This window comes from Callithrix jacchus, chromosome 14 (assembly GCF_049354715.1).
Source record: "Callithrix jacchus isolate 240 chromosome 14, calJac240_pri, whole genome shotgun sequence".
NCBI classification, from domain to species: domain Eukaryota; kingdom Metazoa; phylum Chordata; class Mammalia; order Primates; family Cebidae; genus Callithrix; species Callithrix jacchus.
In genome coordinates, this window is record NC_133515.1 from 67,443,473 (window position 1) to 67,456,968 (window position 13,496).

Here is a 13,496-nt window from a genome sequence, read left to right on the forward strand (position 1 = left end):
TCTCCTGCATCAGACTCCTGAGTAGCTGGGATTATAGGCATGCACCACTACGCCCAGCTAATTTTTTGTATTTTTAGTAAAGACAGGGTTTCTTCATGTTGGTCAGGCTTGTCTCCCGACCTCAGATGATCCGCCTGCCTCGGCCTCTTAAAGTACTGGGATTACAGGCATGAGCCACCAGGCCCGGTGCTAGCAGCTGCCTTTTTAATAATGAGAATAATACCAAATGGCGGATGACGCCGGTGCAGCGTGGTGGGGGTGGGAACCGGAGGCCCCGGTGGCCCTCCCTGGGATGGGGAACCGCGGATTCTTCCCAGGAGGTTTCTGCAGTGGCATCCGGGGACGGGACCGGGGTCCCGGCCGAGGCCGCGGAGCTCGCGGAGGCAAAGCTGAGGATAAGGAGTGGATGCCTGTCACCAAGTTGGGCTGCCTGGTCAAAGACATGAAGATTAAATCTCTGGAGGAGCTCTATCTCTTCTCTCTGCCCATCAAGGAATCTGAGATCATTGACTTTTTCCTGGAGGCCTCTCTCAAGGATGAGGTTTTGAAGATTATGCCGCTGCAGAAGCAGACCCGTGCTGGCCAGCGCACCAAGTTCAAGGCGTTTGTTGCTATTGGGGACTACAATGGTCACGTCGTTCTGGATGATAAGTGTTCCAAGGGTGGCCACTGCCATCCGTGGGGCCATCATCCTGGCCAAGCTCCCCATTGTCCCCGTGCGCAGAGGCTACTGGGGGAACAAGATTGGCAAGCCCCACACTGTCCCTTGCAAGGTGACAGGCCGCTGTGGCTCTGTGCTGGTGCGCCTCATCCCTGTGCCCAGGGGCGTTGGTATCGTCTCAGCTCCTGTGCCCAAGAAGCTGTTCATGATGGCTGGTATCAGTGACTGCTATACCTTAGCTAGGGGCTGCACTGCCACCTTGGGCAACTTCTCCAAGACCACCTTTGATGCCATCTCTAAGACCTACAGCTATCTGACACCTGCTCTGGAAGGAGACTGTATTCACCAAGTCTCCCTATCAGGAATTCACTGACCACCTCGTCAAGACCCACACCAGAGTCTCCGTGCGGAGGACCCAAGCCCCAGCTGTGGCTACAACATAGGGTGTTTATACAAGAAAAATAAAGTGAATTAACATTGCAAAAAAAAAAGAAAGAAAGAATAACATTTTATTTATTTATTTTTGAGACTTGGTCTTGCTCTGTCACAAGGGTTGGAGGGCAATGATGCAATCCATAACTCACTGCAGCCTTAATCTCTTGGGGTCAAGCAATCTTCCTGCCTCAGACTACCGTGTAGCTAGAACTACAGGCATGTGCTACCACACTCAGCTAATTCTTAATTTTTAATTTCTTTTTGTCGAGATGAGGACTTGCTTTGTTGCCAGGCTGAAATTGTTTTTGTTTGTCTGAGACAGGTCTCACTCTGTTGCCCAGGCTAGAGTGCAAGGGTATGATCCTGACCCACTGCAGTCTCCACCTTCCAGGCTCAAGTGATCCCCCAGCCTCAGCCTCCTGAGTAGCTGTGTACTACCATACCTTGTTAATGTTTGTATTTTTTTTGTAGAGACTGGGTTTTATCATGTTGCACAAGCTGGTCTCGAACTCCTGGGCTTAAGTGATCCACCCCCCTCAGCCTCCCAAAGGGTTAAGACTACAGGCATGAGTCACTGCGCCTAGACAAAAAATTTTGTTTTTAGAGAAAGGTTCAGGAGGGTGGCTGGGAGTTGGATAATCCCTACTGGAGCAAAGGCAACCAAGGTCTCACTGGTCCTGGTGGGAGAGTAAAAAGGGTGGGGAACAGCTAGGGTGAAAGGATATAGAGAGCATTGGGCATCAAGGGGTGTGCTGTGAGCAGGGGTGGAGCGGCATGTACCCACCGGCTCTCCCACAGAGGATGGAGGATATGCAGTCACCTAAGGGAAAACTCAGTCATGGGGTTCAGACATGACCAGTGTGTGCACAAGCCCAGAGGCGAGGAGCACAGCTGTGGGAAGGCTGGAGCATGGCCTGGGGTTACAGGGGCTGTCCCTATGACTGTGCAGACAGTCTGCATCATTCCAGGAAGTTCATTCATTCCTTCCTTCTTCCAGCAAGCATTCCGTTGATTAAGTCCACAGATATTTGTTGAGCACCCTCTATGTCTCAGCTCAGGCACTGAGGCTATAGCAGGGAACACAACAGAGAGAAGTCCCTGAGGAGCTTATCTCTGGTGGGGGAGACAGATGGCAAACAAAATAAACAAGTAAAATTTCCAGTGGGTTAAATAGTGATGAGTGCTAAGCAGAAAAACAAAGTGGGGGAGGAGGATAGGAAATGTTGGAGAGGGAGCTGTGCTATTAGCCCATGGAAGGCTTCACTGATAAGGCGACATTTGAGTCAACACCCAAGAGAGGGCGGTGATGGAATGAGTCATGCAGGTGTCTGGGGAAACATTTGTTGAGCTTTCTAGGAAGCACCGCCTCCATGGGCAGGAGTAGGGGGCCCAACCCTGGTAAAAATCCAATGGAAAGCCACAGGAGGAACAAGCACCTGGGTTGGATTTTTTTACCTTGCAAACGAAAATACAAAATGTTCCCCTCGTGTGTGTTTGTAAGTGGAAACTGAGGATCATAATAAACTAAAAAAAAGATATGTGATTTCAAAATCTGTACCAAACTTCATCTTCTTTCTTCCCAGAGATTGTTTGTACAAATTATAGATCATAGCATAGAATGGAACTTTGGTAACCATCTGGTGTTCGTGTTTTTCAGACTTGACAGATGATTAGAATCCACCAGCGTGCTTGGTTTAAAGATACAGATTCCTGCTCCCTGTTCCCACCCCTCATTGAGGGAAGGGGCCTGGGACTTTGTATATTTAACAAGCACTAGAGCTGATTCTGTGACAGGAACATCTGGGAGACACAGATAGGTTTCAAAATGAGGAAATGGGGCCCAGATAGAGGGAATGTCTTGCTCAAGGTGGAACTGGTCAGTCAGGCAGAACTGGGAATAACATCTAGATTTCCCAACTCTGTTAGGCTAATGAAAGTTTCCTGCACAGCACAAAGATCACTTATGAAATTTAAGTTCAGGATACAACAAGATATAAGGCATAAAAGCAGATGCCAGGTCAGACATCTATTAGGAGCACCAGATGTACCCGGAATGAGCTGGTTACTGTGATTGATCACTAAACTCAGCAACCAAGGGCTCTGGCAGCCAAGTCTGCAGCAGAAATAGTTTGGATTATTCCATTCCATTCATTGGGTTCAATAAAATGATGCATAATAATTTCATGTGACAAGAAAAGTTTTTTCCTTTAACAAATTTTAAAACCTTCCAAACCCTCAGTGTCCTATTATGACAATTACAAGAGAATAGGGAAAATAAGGAAGGAAAAAAATGGCAAAAGGAGAGATCTATCCTGTCCCAATGAGAATGATCTCATCGGTATAATTGATCTCCTATGGGTGGTCTAGAGTCTCCCCCGCTCATAGGCCCTCAATGACTATATGATTGAAGGGATTTCAGGGTAGACTTCTTGAAAACAGGTCTTTCTCTGATAGTGCCTAACATTTTTTAAGGTGTGGGCCATAAGGCCTGAAGAGAACAAACATGATGAGACCCATGGTGAGTTGTAGGACCCTCTGAGCCTTTGTGGCCCACCTGGATAAGGGAATGTATTCATCTGTTCTCATATTGCTAATAAAGACATATCCGAGACTGGGTAATTTATTTTATTTATTATTATTATTATTTTATTTTTGTTTTTTGAGACAGAGTCTCGCTCTGTTGCCAGGTGCCAGGCTGGAGTGCAGTGGCGTGAGCTCAGCTCACTGCAACCTCTGCCTCTTGGGTTCAAGCAATGCTCCTGTCTCAGCCTCCCAAATAGCTGGGACTATAGGCATACACCACCACGCCCAGCTAATTTTTTTTTTTTTAGTAGAGACAGGATTTCACCATGTTGGCCAGGATGTTCTCGATTTCTTGACCTCATGATCCGCCCACCTCGACCTCTCAAAGTGCTGGGATTATAGGCATGAGCCACCTCGCCAGGCAAGACTGGGTAATTTATAAAGAAAGAGAGGTTTAATGGACTCACAGTTGCACATGACTGAGGAGGCCTCACAATCATGGAGGAAGGCAAGGAGGAGCAAAGGCATGTCTTACATGGCAGCAGGCAAGAGGGAATGAGAGCCAAGCAAAAGGGGTTTCCCCTTATAAAACCATCAGATCTCCTGAGACTTATTCACTACCATGAGAACAATATGGGGGAAACTGCCCCCGTGATTCTATTATCTCTCACTGGGTCCCTCCCACAACACATGGGAATTATAGAAGCTACCATTCAAGATGAGATTTGGGTGGGGACACAGCCAAACCATATCAGGGAATAATAAAGCCATAACCTACTGAAAGGGGTGGGTGTGATGCTCTCTTGAGCCCCTGCAGCTGCAGCATATGTGGCTCACTGCCCAGCTAGTCTGGGCAGGAGTGTTGTGTTGGAGTTTGTGCATGTGAGTGTGAGTGTGTGTGCTGGGCGTGTGATGAGCATCCTGCCACACGTGTGGCAGCTCAGACACCACTCTCCTCCAGAGCTGTGCGACAGTTTGATCTGTGACTGCAACTGCTCCAGCAAAGCTGGACTCTTGGGGAAAGAAGTTTCTCTTCCCAAGCCTGCTGTGTGGGTCCGTGGGAAGACATACAATTGCCTTTGTTATTTGTTCTTCCTGTGTGGGGACAAAAGCCCTTTCAGTTGCTGTGGAATGCACAAGAAGTTCCGTGCTGAAGGGCTGCCAGGCGCTGGCCTGGAATCCTACAAACAAGGAGGAGTGGGGGAGCTGGCCACTTCAGCCTGAGGCCCCCCACCTCCTGGTCCTGCCACGCATCTGTGTGGCCGGGGACTGCTAAGAGGGTCCCCACTGCCTGCTTCCTCATCACTGTGTGCACCCGTATCACTGCCACAACCCAGTCCTAATCATGGCCTGAAACACTGCAGCCTGCCACAGTTGGCACTGTGCCAGGCACGGGCTTTGCCAACTCATTCAACCCTCCCAATGAGTGCTGTTACTCCTGCTTTGCAGCAGAGGGAACTGACCTTCAGAAGGTAGGATCTGGGAGGACAGTGGGGAGACTGAAACCGAGGGGCTGGGACATGGCAGGAGAAATAGGACACCACAACCCCTCACCCTGCACTCACAGGTCCAGAGCAGAATGCAACTTCAACCCTCGATGTTTATGCTGGGAGCTGAAGTTTAAGCAAAACAAAAATAGAGAGCTTAGGTGGGATTGGGGTGGGAGAAGAACCCACCCACACAAAACCTCATAGTGGCACAAGTGGCCTTTTCTCACTGCTATTTACATCCCTGAGTGTTTCCATCAGCCCAGAGCCAGAGAATCACCACAGAGCAACCTGTTGCCAGAATGCTGTGGGGGCTGCACTATTTTAGGAGGAAAGTTTTCCCAGGTTGCTATTGTTTGCATTTTTCTCACCAGGGTAGGGCAAGTCATAGAGTAGTAAAGCCAACCACAGTGTCGAACTTTGCTCTAATTTTAAAATGTAAATGAGCAAGTGCCAATGGGAAATGGCCAGGAGCAGAACCGGGCAATCAGCCCCTGGGGGAGCCCCAAGGGTCAACTCTCAGGTAGAGGGTAAGGGCGAGGCGTGCTGGGTGGGGAGTGGAAGACCACAGAGGGCTGGGAAAGAAATGTGTGTGTCTAAAAGCAATTTGCATTAGGTCTTTCAGAGCCCAAGTCTCTGGGGCGGGTTGCACAATCTTGAAATCTTACAAGCAGGAGAGGAAGAAAGGAGAGAGGGGAGCCAGGGGAGAAGAGTGTGGGGATCAGACAGCCTTTTGTATGTGATCTTGTTTAAGCAAGACTCTTACCAGAGAGTAATCCTAAACTGTGCTTTCTTATCACCCAGCTCCCTGGGGAATGGGTATGTGACTTTTGGGTTTCACAAGGGAGGATTAAATTGCCTGTTAGAGATCAGAGCTCCAGGTAAGCAGATAAGGTGGACAGAGGTGGGTGGGGTAGGAGTGGTTTACTTGTGTCCTGTGGAGAAGATCTTTGCTCCTATTATCTAGATTCACGTCTTCTGTGCACAAGCTGAACGCCGAGGGCTGAGAAGAAAGCTGCCGTCTACTGACTAGAGCAGCATTGGCGGGTGTGCTTGCTCTGTGCCCCACGCTGCAGATGCTGAGCAGGGGTTGGGATGCAGAGGAATGAGCCATGCTGCACTGTTCATGAAGGTCCAGTCCTGCGGTGGCTGTGTGAATACAGGGCATTCTTTTTTTTTTTCTTTTGAGACTGGGACTCATTCTGTCACCCAGGCTAGAGTGCAGTGGCAAGATAATGGTGTGGCAGGCCAAGTCTCACTAACGAAGTCCTCCCTAACAACTGTTCTGGCCAGGCAGGGTGGTTCACGCCTATAATCCCAGCACTTTGGGAGGCTGAGGCGGGTGGATCACTAGGTCAAGAGATCGAGACCATCCTGGTCAAAAAGGTGAAACCCCATCTCTACTAAAAATACAAAAATTAGCTGGGCATGGTGGCGTGTGCCTGTAGTCCCAGCTACTCGGGAGGCTGAGGCAGGAGAATTGCTTGAACCCAGGGGGCAGAGGTAGCGGTGAGCCGAGGACGCGCCATTGCCCTCCAGCCTGGGTAACAAGAGCGAAACTCCGTCTCAAAAACAGAAAACTGTTCCAGTACTCTTTCAACTATTTCAGACTTAACTGAGTACTTAAGTTAAAAAGCTGAAAGAGCCAGTGCCCTTATACAAAGACCGGAATGTAACACAAGCTTACCAAGAGCTGTGTCTACGCCATTCCCGGGCCTTAAAGCACGGCAAAATAACAGAGGAATTCCTAACAGGATCCATTTAGGATTAAGCAAACTTGATGGGGGTCTGAAGAAACTCCCTAGGGCTCCACAAACAAGTTTATTGGGAGCCTGACGGTACTCCCCAAATCTCTGTGATTTAGCAGGAGACAAGATAGGGGTAATCAGCTGAGTGGTCAGCAGTCCCAGACCAGCCTGGCTAACATGGTGAAACCATGTATCTACTAAAAATACAAAAAATTAGCCAGGCATGGTGGCAGGTGCCTGTAATCTCAGCTACTCAGGAGGCTGAGACCAAAGAATCACTTGAACCTGGGATTGGAAGTTGCAATGAGTTGAGATCGAGCCATTGCACTCCAGCCCAGGCACCAGGCAACAAAAGCAAAACTCTGTTTCAAAAAAAACAAAACCCAGAATGAACAACCACAGCAAGCAAGGTGGTAGAGCCCATGGTTAGGTGGGGGTGGTTAGGTTCTGCACTCAAACTGCCCATCTTTGAAGATAAGTTACTTCTCTCTACTTCTGTTTTCTCACCTATAAAATGGGAATAATTTCTGAGGCATTTATCAACTTTAAAGTGCCTAGCATAGGCCTGAAACAGTGCTCAGCAGAGATTACTCATTATTTATTATCATTACTATTATCACCTAAGACTCTTACCCCTGCCCTTTGGGTGTTTACAAGCTAAAGGGAAAGGCAAATAAGGTGTGTTCTGAAATACACCACCACCTGCCCTGGTTATTGCTGATAAATGTGCTACAGATGGCAGAGGAAGGTATAAAGACCCTTCAGTCAGGAGTCGTTACAGAAGTCTTCAGGGAAGAGACCAAGAACTGGGTCTTCAGAATTGGGTGGAATTTAGTAGGTAAGAACATTCTGAGAATAAATAGCACACACAATTTATGGAGGTAGGAAAAGGCAAGGCGTGTTTGTGGGGTGCCCTGTTGCTTTGGCTTGGCTTTAGCTAAGGTCCCTACAGGGATGTTGTGAAAAATAAAAGGTGGGCTGGGTGCAATGGCTGACACCTGTAATCCCAACACTTTGGGAAGCTGAGGTGGGTGGATTACTTGCAGTCAGAAGTTCAAGACCAGCCTGGCCAACATGGTGAAACCCTGTCTCTTAAAAATACAAAAGTAGCCAATACACCAATACACATGGTGCACGTCTGCAACGCCAGCTACTCTGGAGGCTGAGGGATGAGAATCGTTTGAACCCAGAAGGTAGAGGTTGCAATGAGCCGAGATAGCACCACTGCACTCCAGCCTCAGTGACAGAGTGTGACTCAGTCCCAAAGAAAAGAAAAGAAAAGTTGGACATTAGGTGAATCAGTGCCAGGTGGTGGACTACAGAGCTTGAACTTTCTTGGGTGTGCGACAGGAAGCCACTGGGAGGGTTTTGAGGAGTGGAATCTATACCTGCCTCCCCTGGGGGTGATCTGTGCTCAAATACTGAGATGTCGCTGAACCTATTGTCACCAGATCTGCAGTGATCCCTAGCAGTTTTGGCTTCTTGCCAACTGGCATGTGGCAGGCAGGGACATCCAGTGTGCATCATGGCTTTTTCCATTTCTCCCACCCTTGGGGCATTTAGGACCAGTGGGGAAATAATCTGAAAATGGGGATGCATTGGAAGAGGCTGCTGCAGGTCACCAAATGGAGCTAAAGTTGGTCTGAAACTGCACTGTCAGCCACCAGTTCTTTATGGCTACTGGGCACTTGAACTGTGGCTGCTCGAAACTGAGAGCTGCTATAAGGATAAAATACCAGTTTTCAAACACTTAGCACAAAAAATTACATCTCATTAATAATTAATTTTTTTTGTTTTTTGAGACAGTTTTGCTCTGTTTCCCAGGTTGGAGTGCAGGTGTGCAAAAAGTCTTGGCTCACTGCCACTTATGCCTCCTAGGTTCAAGCGATTCTCCTGCCTCAGCCTCCTGAGTAGCTTGGATTACAGATATGCATCACCACGCCCTGCTGATTTTTGCATTTTTAGTAGAGACAGCGTTTCACCATGTTGGCCAGGCTGGTCTCAAACTCCTGACCTCAAGTGATCCACCCACCTTGGCCTCCCAGAGTGCTGGGATTACAGGCATGAGCCACTTGCTCAGCCAACCTTTCTCCTTTTTGATGTGGCTACCAGAAAGTTTAAAATGAGGCCAGGTGATGGGGTTTCACCAGCTTGGCCAACATGGTGAAACGCTGTCTTTACTAAAAATGCAAAAATCAGCAGGGCGTGGTGATGCACGTCTGTAATTGAAGCTACTTAGGAGGCTGAGGCAGGAGAATTGCTTGAACCTGGAAAGTGGAGCTTGCAGTGAGCCAAGATCGAGCTACTGCACTCCAACCTGGGCAACAGAGCAAGACTCCATCTAAAACAAAAAAAAAGGAAATTTAAAATTACATATTTGGCTTGTGTTATATTTCACTGGACAGCACCAGTCTGGATGGTTATCTATACCCTGGGTAGTTACTAGGGCTATAACTGTACACCCATAATAGCCTGGGTAGGATGCCTGCCTTCTCAAGAAACCAGGTTCAGATTTGAACCAAATCAGCATTATGCTTAGGATAAGAAGTTCAGGGCCAGGCAAGGTAGCTCCTACCTATAATCCGAATACTTTGGAGGCTGAGGTGGGAGGATTGCTTGAGCCTAGAAGTTTGAAACGAGTATGGGTAACAAAGCAAAACCCTTTACAAAAAACGAACACACAGGCCAGGCATGGTGGCTCACACTTGTAATCCCAGCACTTCGGGAGGCCGAGGTGGGTGGATCACCTGAGGTCAGGAGTTCACGACCAGCCTGGCCAACATGGTGAAATCCTATCTTTACTAAAAATACCAAAATTAGCTGGGCGTGGTGATGCACGCCTGTCATTCCAGCTACTCAGGAGGCTGAGGCAGGAGAATCACTTGAACCTGGGAGGCTGAGGTTGCAGTGAGCTGAGATCACACACCACTGTACTCCAGCCTAGGCAACAGAGTGAGACTCTGTTTCAAAAAAGAAAAAAAAAATCAATTAGCCAGGTGTGGCTACTTGGAAGGTGAGGCTGGAGGATCACTTGAGCCCATGAGTTTAAGGCTATAGTGAGGCCAGGTGCAATGGCTCATGCCAGTAATTCCAGCACTTTGGGAGGCTGAGGTGGGCAGACTGTTTGAGCTTAGGAGTTTGGAGACCAGCCTGGGCAACATGGTAAAACCATGACTCTACTAAACATAAAAAAACTAGCGGCACATGCTGGTGTGTACCTGTAGTCCCAGCTACTTGACAGGCTGAAGTGGGAGGATCACCTAAGCCTGGAAGGTCAAGGCTACAGTGAGCTGTGATAGTGCCACTGCCCTCCAGCCTAGGTGACAGCAAGACATTGGCTCTAAAAATAAAAAATGAAAAAAAAATTTAAAAAGTTTAGTGAGGAATAAGTGTACCAATTGTCATCGTGTATTAGTTCTCCACAGTTCTCCACATTTTTCCAAAATTTGGCTCCAAAATTCTGACTTTCAGTTGAGACTAGAAGATGGCAGGATATAGCCTTGTGGTGTCACTTTGTGGGAGGAAGTCTTTGCCCGTGAGAGTAAAGGGAGAAGCTTCTGGGAAAAGCTCATGCATGAGTCAGGAGCTGGTAAAGGGGCTGGGATTCACAGGCTTCTGAAAATCACCTTGTACATGAAGGAAATAAGTCAAGCTGGTTGTTTTTTGTTTTTTTGAGACAGAGTCTTGCTTTGTTGCCCACGCTGGAGTGCAATAGCACAATCTCCGCTCACCGCAACCTCCCAGGTTCAAGTGATTCTCCTGCCTCAGCCTCCCAAGTAGTTGGGATTACAGGCGCCCCCCGCCACCATGCTCGGCTAATTTTTGTATTTCTTAGTAGACACAGGGTTTCACCATGTTGGTCACCTGGTCTTGAACTCCTGACCTCAGGTGATCCACCCTCCTCTTCTTCCCAAAATGCTGTGATTACAGGCATGAGCCACCTCACCCAGCCCATGTCAAGCTGTTTTAAAAGATTATCTTGATTTTGTAATTATGGATTACTTTATTTTCTTCTTGTGCTTTTCAGGATTTTCCTAATTTTCTACAGTGAGAAGAAAGTTTTCTTTTTTTTTTTTTTTTTTTTTTTTTGAGACGGAGTTTTGCTCTTGTTACCCAGGCTGGAGTGCAATGGGGCGATCTTGGCTCACCGCAACCTCTGCCTCCTGGGTTCAGGCAATTCTCCTGCCTCAGCCTCCTGAGTAGCTGGGATTACAGGCATGTGCCACCATGCCAGCTAATTTTTTGTATTTTTAGTAGAGACGGGGTTTCACCATGTTGACCAGGCTGGTCTCGATCTCTTGACCTCGTGATCCACCCACCTCGGCCTCCCAAAGTGCTGGGATTACAGGCTTGAGCCACCGCGCCCGGCCTGAAACTTTTCTTTTTTAAAGAGAAGACCAGCACTTTTTAGAGTAGGGGAGAAGCAGTAGTGAGTTCACAACTGCAACTAGAAGGAAGCTGGTCAGGGAGGGGACTCAGAGGATGCTGTAAGCCCTAGTCTTAATGTAAAGCAAACCTTAATGAAGAGAGGTTCTTTTTGTGGAGTCCGGAGAAGCCCCATCAGCAGCCTGTGTAGGCAGTCCTGACTGTTGAATACTGATGTAGTATAGAAGTTAAGGGAATTCAGGAGTCATACAGAACTGGGTTCAAATTCTCACTGTACGTCCAGGCGCAGTGGCTCACGCCTACCATCCAAGTACTTTGGGCGGTCCTGTGTGGGAGGATCACTTGAGGTCAGGAGTTAAAGACCAGCCTGGCCAACATGGCAAAACCCTGTCTCTACTAAAAATATAAAACTTAGCCAGGCATGGTGATGGGCATCTGATTAATCCCATCTTCTCAGGAAGCTGAGGCAGGAGAATCACTTGAACCCAGGGGAGGCAGAAGTTGCAGTGAGCTGAGATCATACCACTGCACTCCAGGCTGGGTGACAGAGCAAGACTCTGTCTTAAAAAAATTTTTTTTTCACTGTATGATTGACCATCTGTGTATCCTTGGCAGATCATCTACCATCTCCAAGCCTCAGCTTCCTCACTTGCCACAAGATTGCAATATCTTTTAAGCTAGTAAATACTCAAAAAAATGCTGGCTATACTTATCATGGAGGTTTAGCCTTTCAAACATCCCAGGGTTAGGAAGCTGCAAAAAGATTCCAAGCCTCCATCATGGGTATTTCATTAGCCTTTTCAACCAAACAAAACGAGAAAGGAAGACGTTGCAGGCAGGCTTGTAGGGAGGTAGAAGTCTCAGTTCTGGCTGGGTGCGGTGGCTCATGCCTGTAATCCTAGCACATTGGGAGACTGAGGAGGGCGGATCACCATCCTGGCTAACATGGTCAGGAGATTTAGACCATCCTGGCTAACACAGTGAAATCCTGTCTCTACTAAAAATGCAAAAAATTAGGTGGGTATGGTGGCATGCGCCTGTATTCCCAGCTACTTGGGAGGCTGAGGCAGGAGAATCACTGGAACCTGGGAGGCAGAGGTTGCAATGAGCTGAGATCGCACCACTGCACTCCAGCCTGGGCAACAGAACAAGACTCTGTCTCCAAAAAAAAAAAGAAGTCTCAGCTCCATGAGGTCACTCAGCTATACATAAGCTGTATTCCAATGTTGTACTTGACATTCCATTCTGCATGTCAAAGTCTCTGAGTAAAGTCTGTGGTTCCAAAAGCTCTAATTAGGTGAAGGCAGAATAATGGTAAATATTTTCACAGTGTGCTTATATCAACAACCTGCCTGGCACAGAGGACAAGAAAATGTGTGTCATCCTCTAAACATTCTCACTGATGTTGACCAAGGGCTCTAGTTGGCTCGATGCGAGGCCTAATTGGACAGAATTTCGCTGCCCAGCTCTGGGACAATCACAATGTGTGTTGCTTTCTTTTTCTTTTCTTTCTTTTTTTTAAATTTCAATTTTTATTTTTTTGAGACAGGGTCTCACTCTGTCACCCAAGCTGAAGTGTAGTGGTGCAATTATGGCTCACTGCATCCTCAACCTTCCAGCTTAAGTGATCCTCCTGCCTCCCAAATAGCTGGGTCTGTAGGCACACACTACCACACCCAGTTAATTTTTAAATTATTTTGTAGAGACAAGAGTATCACTGTATTGCCTAGGCTGATCTCAAACTCCTAGGCTCAAGAGATCCTCCTATCTCATCCTCCCAAAATGCTGTGATTACAGGCATGAGCCACCGTGCCTGGCCGTGATGTGCAGTTTGATTGCTAATGGGTTCTGCTGATGTTAATAATAAATTGCTTTAGAGCTTCCCATGTTTTTGCTTGTCTCTTTGTTTTAGGTGTTTTGTCTCTGCTCAGAGACTAGACCATCCTTATTAGCCTTAGCTTGCTGTGTTTACCTGTTCTTTCTCCCCCAGGGGCATTTTCTAGAAATGTTAAGGAGTGGGTGGTGAGTAAGGACACCACTTACATTGGGCCCAGGAGTCCAACAGGAGGCTGGTTTCTCCAGAGTTGCAAGGCCACTGTCCTAGGCTACAAGCACAGGAACGCTGATGGCACATGGAAGAACCAAGTCAGCTCACAGCGGACCTGTTGACACAGAAAATCACACGCACATCACATACACTATCACAACATCTTAACCCAATGGCTCTCATCAACCCACTGAGCAATTTTGCACCCC

General features: G+C 47.7%; 1 long non-coding RNA gene and 1 pseudogene across 1 annotated transcript in view; both read left to right on the top strand.

Moving 5' to 3' along the window:
* Window positions 1-226: 226 nt before the first annotated feature.
* On the top strand, window positions 227-1,104 carry LOC100405779 (small ribosomal subunit protein uS5 pseudogene; annotated as a pseudogene).
* Window positions 1,105-5,047: 3,943 nt separating this feature from the next.
* Window positions 5,048-13,496, top strand: part of LOC108588239 (uncharacterized) — a 37,773-nt gene continuing 29,324 nt past the window's right edge. Inside the window, exon 1 of the long non-coding RNA XR_008476391.2 lies at window positions 5,048-5,091. This is a non-coding gene — a long non-coding RNA (uncharacterized LOC108588239). The remainder of the gene's footprint in view (window positions 5,092-13,496) is intronic.